This window comes from Cibotium barometz, chromosome 5, assembly GCF_041138505.1.
Source record: "Cibotium barometz isolate CiBa-2024 chromosome 5, ASM4113850v1, whole genome shotgun sequence".
Taxonomy (NCBI): Eukaryota; Viridiplantae; Streptophyta; class Polypodiopsida; order Cyatheales; family Cibotiaceae; genus Cibotium; species Cibotium barometz.
The window spans coordinates 43,999,775-44,012,504 of NC_141050.1; positions in this window are offsets into that span (position 1 = coordinate 43,999,775).

The following is a 12,730-nucleotide window of genomic DNA, read 5'->3' on the forward strand; positions in this document are numbered from 1 at the left end:
GGTTTCAAACCAGCATTTACGATGGTGCTTTTTGGCATCATACATGTTGACCACATGAGTAAAGGTGTCTCATTAAGCTTCTCAAGTTTATTGAGTTGATCCAACAGCTCATGCTATGTCCATTTAAGTTCTTTAGCTACTCGAAGAGTAGGGATCAAGAATTTAATTAGAAGGATCATGTCTAAGCCAAAGAGTATATATTAAATGGTGTTGTGGCGATGGTTGAGGCCCATATGATCGAGTGTAATTTTTGTTCCCAGTCTTCTCATGACCCTTCAACAACTGTAGTCAAGGTAGAGCACAAGGTTTTATTTGTGCTCTCTTCTTGACCATTGGCTTGTGGATAATAAGGTGCTGGTTTATGGTGTATGACCTTGAATTCTACAGTCAGAAAAGCTATCACTTTAGAAATGACTACCTTGATCACTTACTAGCTCAATTTGACAACCATAGAGTGAAAATGTTTTCATAAAGAAATTTAGTCATTATCTTGGCATCATTCTTTGTTGTCACTTTTGCTTCTACCCATTTCATAAGATAGTATGTGTGACTATGATGTATTTTGCATGGGTGTAGCAAGCTGGTGGCCGACAAAATCAATTTCCCATGTAGCAAAAACTCTAGTTGCCATCATTGCCCTGAAAGGCATTCTGTCTTGATTTTGAGGCGCTTTGAACTTTTAACTTCAAGGCAACATTTAACATATTCAAGGGCATCATGAAAGAGTGTGGGCCACCATAATCCTGACCAAAGCACTCTCTTAGATGTGGTACCATCAAAAAAGTGACCACTTGCAGGCCCTACATGAGCTTGCTCTAGGATTTTGAGATACTTTGCTTCACAAAGTCGTAGTTCTCCATCCTGGCCTCTTTTCTATATAATTGTCTGGAAATTAAAACATAGTGGTCAACCTCTATTTTAAGCGCTTTTTGACATGCCTTAGGTAACATATGATTCGTATGCTCATTTATAAGATATTTAACTAAATGATTACTCCACTTTGGGGGTCTATACTGACATGAAATTTTTACATAACTTTGTGTCAAACTAGTGTTTATGATGGTGGTTTTTAGCATTATACATGCGGACCGCGCTAGTAGACATGTCTCATCAGGCTTCTCAACTTTATTAAGTTGATCCAATAGTGTGAAACTAGCATTTACGACTTTGTTTTTTGGCATCATACATGTCGACCACGCAAGTAGAAGTGTCTTATCAAGCTTCTCAAGTTTATTCAGTTGATCCAATAGCTTATGCTTTGTCCATTCAAGCTCTTTAGCTACTCGAAGAGTAGGGATCAAGAAATCAATTATTGTAAGGATTGTGTCTAAGCCAAAGAATAGTTTAAACCATGTTGTGCTGATGGTTATTTTCTATGTTGTATGGTATGCCCATATGATCGAGTGCAATTTCTATTCCCACTCCACTCATGACCCTTTAACAACTTTAGTCAAGGCAGAGCATAAGGTTTTATTTGTGCTTTCTGCCTAACCATTGGCTTGTGGATGATAAGGTTTTGATTATGGTGTATGACCATGAATTCTGTACTAAAAAAGTCTATCACTTCATTGACAAAATGATTGCCTTGGTCACCTACTAGCTTAATTGGACAACCATAGAGTGTGAAAATATTTTCATAAAGAAATTTAGCCATTGTCTTGGCATCATTCTTTGTTGTCACTTGTGCTTCTACCCATTTTATAAGATACTCTGTGGAGAAACTATGATGTATTCCACATGGGTGTAGCAAGTTGGTGGCTTAATAGGGTAGACGCAATCAATTCCTCATTTAGCAAGTTGGTGGCTTAATAGGGTAGACACAATCAATTCCTCATTTAGCAAAAGCTCTAGTTGCCATCATTGGCCTTAAAAGCAATTTGTCTTGATTTTGAGGCACTTTGAACTTTTAACATTCAAGACAATGTTTAACATATTCAAGGGCATCACGAAAGAGTGTGGGCCACCATAAGACTAACCAAAGCACTCTCTTAGATGTTGTATCATTGGAAAAGTGACCACCTACAGAGGCGCTGCATGAGCTTGCTCTAGGATTTCAAGATACTTTGCTTCATTTACACCCTCTATCTGTCTTTTTCACATATAGTGAAAAATTTGCATTGGATATCTGAAATCCAATGGTAACAAGATACTCCCCGATCTTGTTTGACCATGCTCTAGGTGCCTGCTTCAAGCCATACAAGGCTTTGCGTAACCTCCACAAAAAATCTGGATGTGCATCACTCTCATAACCTGGTGGCTACATCATGTACACTTCTTCTTGCAAATCACCATGTAAGAAATCCTTCTTTGCATCCATTTGATGTAAAGACCAACCCTTTGCTGCAACCATAGCAATGACAGCTCTCACGATTGCCATTCTTGCAACCGGGTTGAATGTCTCTTAATAGTCTATGCCATTCTTGCAACCGGGTTGAATGTCTCTTAATAGTCTATGCCATTCTTGCAACCGGGTTGAATGTCTCCTAATAGTCTATGCCATAAGTCTGCGCATAGCCCTTGGCAACCAATCTTGCCTTGTACTTGCTCACTGAACCATCAGCATTGTGCTTGACTTTATACACCCACTTACATCCAATTGCCTTCTTTTCCTTAGGCAAAGGCACTAACTCCCATGTTGCATTTGCATCCAATGTTGCCATCTCCTCATCCATGGCATCTTCCCATTTCTTATTTCCAATTGCCTACTTTAAGCAAGTGGGCTCAACCTCCTGTATTGCTTTTACCATGTAAGCATAATGATGGGCTGTATATCCATCATATCTCAACCTGTCAATAGGGTATCTAATCCTCGTAGACCTGTGTATACTTGGATCACTACCAGGTGTCCTCAAAACAACCCTGGTTCTCCTTACACTAGGAGTAACCATAGACAGAATGCCAAGCTCCTCATCAAGGCTCTGCTCAGAGCCACTAGAGTCACCATCTACATATGAGTGACTTGCTACTGACAGATCAGGCCAAACGATTGATCTACCTTTTTCTTCCCTTTCCATGATACATGTGTACGTGCATCATTCCTCAACCTGCCTGACCATGGACTACTATTGGATCCACTGCTCGAGGACTCCCCAGGTCCACTCAGCACATGTGATTGTTGTTCTACATGTGGTGCAACATCAACACTTCTTACATCTTCATCTTCTGTTGCCTTCACTATTGGTGCATACCAGCTACTCATCTCATCGAAGACATCTCTGCTTGATCGCATCTCACAAGTGGTAGGGTTATAGCATCTATAACCTTTTTGCTCCATAGCATAACCAATGAAGATGCATTTCTTTGCCTTTGGATCCAACTTTGTTTTCACTTCATCATCAGGAACATGTACATATGAAATACACCCGAACACTTTTAAGTGAGACACATCCGGACTTATGCCTATAAACTTCTGTTCAGGAGTCATGCCATGAACAGCTGCAGTGGGTGTCATGTTCATAATGTACACAACAGTTCTACTGCTTCCGCCCAAAAGTAATGTGGCATATTATTTTCAGCCCCATCAAGGCACATGTCACTTCTACAATGTGCTTGTTTTTCCTTTCTGCAACACCATTCTGTTGGAGAGTGTACCTGCACGTAAACTGCCTCTTGATTCCCTTCTTTCTCAGGAAATCACTGAACTCATTGGAGAAATATTCTCCCCCACCATCTGATCTTAGGTATTTTATTTGCATGTCTTTTTCCTTCTCGACCAAGGCTTTAAATCTCTGAAAGTGAGCAAACACCTCACTTTTCTCCCTTATGAAATAAACCCACACTTTCCTAGTGTGGTCAATGAATGTAACATAATAGTACCTGCAACCTGCAATTGTTGTAGTCTTGGTTGGTCCCCATACATCAGAATGTATGACATCCCAATGGCCTTGCACTAACATGCTTTTCATGTGGGAAAGCATGTTTGGCATGCTTACCAAGTTGGCAAGCTTCACATAAAACTTTGGCAAACCTACAACAATATTTTGGGCATGCATAGACTTCAGTCGCTATATATTCACATGACCAATGCGCTTGTGCCATATGTCAATATCTGCAATGACACGTGTTCCATGTGCAAACATGGCTACCTTTATCTCAAGCATGTTCACATCGAAAGTAGACATCCTGCCATTTCTATTACCCTTTGCAAACCAAGCGACACTTATTTTTGAAGTCTTGCACAAAACATCCTTGAGGATTAAACCTCACTTGTATACCTTGCTCAACCATCTGTCCAACAGAAACCAGGTTCTTTGTAATATTCAAAACATGTACATTATCCAAGTACTTTATTTTGCCATCCTACATAGACAATGGCACTTTACCAACATGCGCAATGGGATGCGTAGTATCATCACCTGTTTCTACATAACCTGGTTTTTCCATTTTTTGCATATCTCTAAACCACTCAGCATGATTGGTCATGTGGTTAGAGTTGCAAGAATCCACATACCACATATCTTGAGATCCTGACACATCCCATGTTATGGATCTAAGCATGTGCTGCATCACAAACAGCTGCTCACTTCTATCATCACTTCAATGCTTTTTGCTAGATGATGCATAGTTGCCTTGCTGCAACTTCCCACTTTTAATGTCATTCTTCTTTTTGTAGAAGTCCTTTACCATGTGTCCTGGTTTGCCACAGTAATAGCACTCTATGCTATTTGCATTTTGATTTCTTTTCCAACCACCTTGGCCTCTTTGGCTCCCCCCTGGCCTCTTCCACTTGTGTATGATTGTTGCTGTGAATCATTGGACTGTTGTTGTCTAGAATTCTGATTTCCTTGTCAGCCACCACCTTGGCCTTGACCACGGCCTCTACCTCTGCCTCTACTTGAGTAGAAGGCATGTTTCAATGTGTTCTTACTTTGTGAAGAAGAATCCTCACCTAAAGCCTTTTCTTCTATGATTAGCATAGATATCAAGTCTCGAAAGTTGGGAACATTCTCCCTAACTGAAATGGAGGTCTTGAATGGCTTGTACTCTTTGCCAAGCCCATTCAAATAGACACTCACCAAATCATCATCCTCCACCACTGATACATTGATAGATCCAAGGGATTCAACGATGCCCTTGATCTTTAAGGCATGTTCATTGATGTCACATGCTTTTCTTTTCCATAGTATGCAACTCTTGCTTTAACTGCAACTTCATTGTCTTTGTGTTAGTCTGGAACATCTGAACCAGATTTTGCCATGCAATTGCTGGAGTGTTTGCATCTTGTATGTGTCCTATCATAGTGTTTGTGACACTAATTGAAAGGCAGTACATGACTTTTATTGCACCTTGATTCCAATCCTTGAATGCCTTTATATTTGAAGGAGTGGCATTCTCCTCTCAGATAACTCTGGAGGCTCCTCATTGTCTCCTTCTACATAATCCCAAAATCCTTTACCCATTAGAAAATTGATCATTCTAAACTTCTAGGCATGGAATTTATTCTTATCCAGCTTCTCACTAACAATCTGATTAATTCTGTCAGACATGTTTTCCTGCAGCACAATCAAATAACCTGCAAACAGACAACTTTTGTATACAACCTGTAATACAGCAATATCTACTGTAACTGTTGTAGCAAACGGTACTTCTCAGCACAGCCTGTGTGTCACCAAATGTGACTAGAGTACATGTACATACACCTAGTACATACACCTAGTACCAACAATATATGTATGTACATGTACATGTACATACACCTAGTACCAACAATATATGTACAAACCCTTTTTGCATTTTCGAAATGCACTGTTGCACTGTAATAACTAGATTTTGAGAAGAAACAAAAATACAGTGATGAAATGGTGCCCGTAACATGCCCAAAAAGTGAATCTGTTTGAGAAAACTTTGTCCAATAGGATAGTATACCTGCCCTATAGTTCTGCTCCTGTGTGCGAAGATAGCTCCTCAATCGGAGATGTGTGGCTCCGAGAGCTACTGAGGGGGTGTTGTACCTAAACCAAGTAGGGGAAAGAGATGATGGTGCTATTACCCGTGTACTATCGCTTCCTTCCTTACTTGTTCTTGCCTCTTGCTTGCCTCCTTAGCTCTCACACGAACCAAGCTCTGATACCATGAAGATAATGTGGGGGAGAGGGAGAGCTTTAAACCCTAGCAAGCAAACACACACACACAAGAGAGAGCAAGACACAAGAGAGAGATGGATAGTTGAATTTTCTTCTCTCTTCTTCTTCTCTACTCAACCAACATAACATAAAGATAAGAGTACACACTATATGGGTTAGTACTCAACTATTACAACATACAAGGGTCGGTCCATAATGTGAACCTGACTAAATGAGCTGGCGCTATAACTATGCTAGGAATCCGAAGCAAGTTTAGATAAAATAACTGACAAGGGAAGGCCAGGAAATAGAAAACAAAGCCAATAAGGAAGAAGGAAAGATGAACGGAAGCCAAATGAAGTGAAGTCAGGAGAAGTAAGGAGAATCAACCTTGAAGAGGAATATGACCTATGGGAGGACCTTAGCAAAATGAAGTTGAATATAACACTAGATCAAATGCTAAATCAGGTAACTACAAGAAAAATTTGCTCTAGGCCATAGTGCCAAATGAAAAGTTGGTGCACGTGCCCATTCAAGAAGTGCAGAATCTGGTTGTGGAAAGTGGAAATATATAAACAATTCAAGACTGTGACACAGGTGACCATAAAAATAAGAGGGAAGATGGTGTCAGGAGTCATCCTAGATGGAGGATCTAGAGTCAACATAATATCAGATAGTATGGCAAAGAAGCTAGGAATCACAGAAATGTAGCCCGCTCCATTCCAGATCATGATAGCTGATTAAAGAAGGAGGGTTCGGCCAGTCAGAATTATCAAAGGAGTGAAGATTGAAGTGGCAAGATGTATGTTCACTACTATATTCATAGTTTTGAAAATGACTGAGATCTCAAGAGCATATCCCATTTTGTTAGAAAGACCATGGCTTAAGAGTGAAAAAATCAAACATAATTAGGAAATCGACAAGATCACAATTCAAAAAGGAAATAAGAAGCTCTACATGTTGGCTGTAAGAAAGGAAAGGACAAGATAAGTCTAGCTAGCCAACCATTGCATGCAGAAGGATTGAACTACTTGGAAGGAGTAGAAGGTGATGAAGAAGAGCAAATCCTAAGAGAGAATCCAAACTTGTTGTCACTCTTTGAAGTGGATATAGAGAAGATTGTCCAAAGGTATGATCCAGAATTCCTGATGACTCAACTAGAATTACCAAAGGAATAAAGGAACCCAAAAAGAACAGAATGGGGAAAAAGTTAAAGACAATCAAGATGACATAACAAAGGTACATGCAGACCACAAAAAATCCATGTTTTCTCTCAAGCAGGAAGAGGAGAAATGAAGATACAAAACATCAGAGTGCAAGAAGATGAACTTGAAGAAATAAACCTAGGAGATGAAAAAAAGCCCAGGGCAGTTAAATTAGTGCAAAACTGAGTCAAGAACTTTTCGAGTTGTTGAAATTCCTACAAAAATGTATTTGCATGGAACTACACTAATATGAAGGGAATCAATCCTAGCTTCTATCAACACAAAATCAATCTGAATAAGAATGTAATTCCAATAAGGCAGAGTAGGTACATGATGTATCCTAACTATGCCAAGCAAGTCAAGGAAGAGATAGACAAGCTCTTACGGGTGGTATTCATCTACCTAATCGATAGAGTAGAGTGGATGTCACCTATAGTCATTGTCCCAAAGAAAAATGGGAAGCTCAGAGTCTGCATAGATTACAAGAAGCTAAATGCCTCTACAATATCAGATCCATTCCCTCTACCATTCATAGAGTCACTATTGGATGTTGTATAGCAAGATATGGAATATATCCATTTCTAGATGGATTCAGTGGTTACAATCAGGTCCACATGGCTCCAAAAGATAAAGAGAAAATAACATTTGTGATCAAATGGGGTGCATTTGCCTCTAATGTGATGACCTTTGGATTGAAGAATGCTTCAACTACATTCTAGAGAATGGTGCAAGAAATAATCTATAAATATTTGACCACCTTCATGAGGGTATTTGTGGATGACTTCAGCGTGTTTGGGAAAAAAGAAGATCACATAAAGCACCTAATGATGTGTTTAGAAAAATGCAAAAAATCCAAACTGAGTCTTAACCCATCGAAGCGTGCCTTTGCAATCATAAGTGGATCCTTCTTGGGACACATAGTGTTCGCACCACGAAGGACTAATAGTGAACCTGACAAAAGTGGAAATCATAGTGCAGCTGCAACCACCTAAGAATAACAAGGAATTAGCCAGATTCTTGGGATTAATCAAGTGGCACAGAAGGTTCATGAGATTTTTGGAAAATGTAGCGATACCTCTATACAGTCTAACTGTATAGAGGTATCACTATAGAGATTTTTGGAAAATGTAGCGATACCTCTATCCAGTCTAACTGTGAAGGATGTGGACTATGTATGGTCAGAAGCATGTTAAGCATTCTAGAATCTAAAATGGATACTATCTTTAGCACTGACTCTCTAAAAGCCAAGCTTTGTGCTAGTGTTCCATGTGTCCATGCATGCTTTTGACTTGGCCATAGGAAGTGCCTTAATGCAGGAGTTAGATGAAGGAGAGGATAGTTTAGCCTAGTGTATTATGCAAGAAAAATATTGTCTAAAGTAGAAAGGAATTACTTAGCCCAGAGAAGGAGTCATTGGGAATGGTTTACTCAATCAAGAAATTTAGGCATTATCTCTTGGGGAATCTTTTCCAATTCCACGTGCATCATAAGGCACTCTTGTATCTAGTAAATAAGCTAGACTTAGCAGGAAAGCTAGCTAGATGGATGCTATTCCTAGTGCAGGAGTTTGAGTTCATAATTAAACACACCCCAAGAGATAAACATGTAGTGGTAAATTTTCTATCCGTACATGAATCCGAAGAATCTCCAGATGGGGTGGAGGATGATTTTCTAGATGCACACCTCTTCATCATAGATGGAGAAAAACCAAGTTGGTATGATGAAATGCTGCAATTCCTCTCTGACTTATCCTTTCCAGAGTACATGTTAAGAGATAAGAGGAAAAAGCTAACCCTCCAAAGAAAGTCATTCATGGTGGTAGTAGGACAATTATACAAAATGGGCATAGACCAGATTGTGAGAAGATGCATTCCTGAACATGAACAATAAGCTTTGCTAGTGGAGGCACATCAAGGAATTAGTGGGGGACTACTTTTTTGGAGAAATCACAAGAAGGAAAGTGTTCCAGCAAGACTATGGCCAATAGCATTAAAAGATGCCCACACATTCGTAAAAGAGTGTGAGATGTGCCAAAGGCTAGGGCAACCGAATTATTAGGACAGAATGCCTCACAACCCTATACTACCACTCGAGCCATTCCAAAAATTGGGTTTGGACTTTGCCCATTTAAGTCAGTAGCTCAAAGGACATGAAACAAGTACATCTTGGATTTTTGCACAAAGTGGATGGAAGCAAAAGCTCAAAAAGATTGCAAGGCATCATCAGTAGAAATATTTCTTTTTACGAAACAATCATGACAAGATTTGGATGTCCAATTGAGATAGTCAGTGAGACCAAGGAAGCCATTTCTTGAATGAAGTGATAAGAGTCTGACAGAGCAGCACATGGTAATACACAAAAAGTAACAGTCTATTACCCATAGGCTAATGGACAAGAAAAATCCACAAATAGGATCTTGAAAGGAATTTTGATTAAGATAGTGAATAAGAATAGGACAGATTGGGACACCAAACTTCACTCTGTATTGTGGGCATTCAGGATAGCCTACACGAATGCAACATGACTCACACCATTTAGCATGGTGTATGGGCTAGAAGCAGTGGTACCCATGGAATTTCTACCCTAAAGTCTCATAGTTACCGTGGCAAAAAGGTTAACCTCAGAAGAATGAGAAATTCATAGGATTGAGAAACTCCTGAAATAAGATGAAAAGAGATTGTATAGTGCATGGACAGTTGAAATTGTGAAGAAGAGAAGGAAGCTCCAAGTGGACACGAATAGAAAATTTAAAATCTTTGAGGAAGGAGATGATGTTTTGTTATTCTCCTCAAGGGACCTCAACCAAGAAAAGTCGAAATGAGATGGACAGGACCATACAAAATCATCAAGAAAATGGGGATAAGAAATTTTGAATTAGCAAGCCTGTATGGAGAGAAGTTAAAGAGGTTGGTGAATGAATACATGCTAAATTTGTATCACGGAAGGGTGTTAGAATGAGAAAGGACATAAGCAAGACAAGCAAATTAGGAACCAGAAAGGATCCAAGGAATAGATTCCGTATCCAATCATGATCTGGAATCAAGATCAGGACAAGATTCTAGAAGGAGTGAAAAAGGAGAAGCATAAAATCTAACTTTAGTAATGTAAGTGTAATTTTGGTATGCATAGAAAGGAAGAGCTATCTGCCAAACGCATGGAGGTGGTGGCAAGAAAACTAATGGTGGTGCCCCAAAAAGAACGCATGGATGGAAAGAGAAAGGTGTCACATTAATCTTACCCCGCCACTACCCGATCATAATCAACCTCGTGACCTGTGCAATAGGCACTAAGAGGCCATATTTGAAAAGAATTATGGAGAAACATGAAAGTATCAAGCAATTAGGCCATACCAAGGGGAAGCTTGTGCCATGAAAATGGTCGGGGATGCACTGTAGTTTCTCGTTCAAACGCATGCCTTGGTTGGTTTGTATTTCTCTACTATGCAACACTAAGCTTTGTTGTGCTACCTGCTCTCTCTTCACTAAGCTTTGATGTGTTTGCTACTCTCTCTTTACTAAACTTTTCTGTGATCCCTACTCTCTTTACTAAACTTCTCTGTGATCCTTGCTCTCTCTTGCCCTCCTCTAATTCAAGTACCTATCATCCACCTTGTATAAAGAAGCAGACAAGCATGCATAATGGTTAGAGAAGATGGGCTTGAAGGAATTTGCAAAGCTTCCCTCGGAAGATTTGTAGCATAATTTGAAGACAGGAGAATAGCTGGAGTAGCTTCAGTGCTCCAATGTCAGCACACTACTCTCAAGGGAGAGGAAGGAGTTCACACCCATGTATGTATCCGAGGTGTCCCGCTTGCTGGCATAGGGGGAAGTCAAAATAAACCTAGTGGAAGATGAAGATCTCATCTCAGAGTTCAGCTCGTTGTTGGAAGGAAAAGGAATACAAAATAACTAGGGATGTTAATGAAGACATGAAAAAGCAAATGAGGTTTGTAGTAGAGATGATAAACCTCACACACAAACCCTACTGCATGTTTAGAAAAACTTTCGGGATGGTGAAAGCTGTAGAGGCTAGTACACAGGTGGCATGGGCGGAAGTCCTCTGCCATAACCTCAAAGAGAATATCCACAAGCTCATAAGGCCCAACACCAAAACCAAGATCAGGCCGTACCTTTAGGCCCTATTCAAAGGTAGAGTTCAGGTAGGAGCAGAGAGAGAAGAGGTGGAAGTCACAAAGGACAACGCTCCCAGGAAACTAAAATCACTAAGCCGTCTAGAAAGATCCCAAAACCAACTATGACAAGATAGGGTAAGAAAAGATTGTTTGAGTTTGGAGCAAGGAAGGTCAACACACATCATAATGTTGATTCTAGCACCACTATCGAGGATAGAAATAGTCTCTACACCCCCCATTCAAATGCGAAGTGTAGTGTTTGTATCATCTCCTTTATAGTACTTTCCAACTTTGTTGACTAGTACTTGCTTGAACGCTTCTTGTGAATTGATCTCCTTACTCATAGAATTTTTGGCTCTTATCCTTAGGAGTAGTCTCCACTCGCTTATTTTTTGTTAAAGTGACACCAGTCTACCACCATTTCATTCCATAATTGTGGTCTTGATCTGACAAGGGAATCTTCACAATCCAAGGGGCCAAGAGAATTTGTTGTAGATTAGGCCACAAGCTAGAAAGGGAAAGGATGATATAGTTGATTATAAGCAAGTGATGTGCGAGCATAAAGAACTACAAATGTGGGTAGTAAGACCATGAAGTGAACAACCAAAGACTGAAAAAAATGAAAGAAAAAAAGAACAAGGCATACTGGGACAAAGTGAAAATGAAAAATAAAACAGAATAAAAACCAAAAGAAACAAGGGAGCCAGCTTTTGGCTCTAGCAAAATAGCTAGTAGAATCGCTTATAAAATGCTAATTCTTGAAAAATGTAAGGAATATCTAAACCCAAGAGAGGAGACTAGTGGAGATGCAAGAACTCATTCGTGTGATGACACACAATACATGCCCCACCACCTCCTTTCTCACCTCACACATTGGCAACAATTCATGATGCTACTTTAAGAGCTAAGAGTGCAGATCAACCGTCAAAAGTTGGTGAGAAAATAATGAACAATCCATGCAGAATTACAACCTAGAAGAGTAAATATATCACAACGCAACCGAGAGAATAAGCAATTCCATGCTAAGCATTGAAGATGACAATGGCATGTGGTGGAGTGAGGAACCTTGAAACAAATGCAAACTCCAATTCTTAACCACCTATCTCAGAGATTAATCTCTCAGATGATGGGATAAGAGATGAGGATCGATGTTGAGATGATCCTATCTAGAAATGGACCCAATTCTCTCCAAACCCTACCTTCTTTCCTCTAGGGGAAGATGATGACAAAACACAATGCTATATATTATACCAACCCTAGGAAGAAAACTTTGTCCTTGGGTGCGTTTGGTAGAAAAGATTGTATTGCGGATGCACATTTGTTGATGAGGA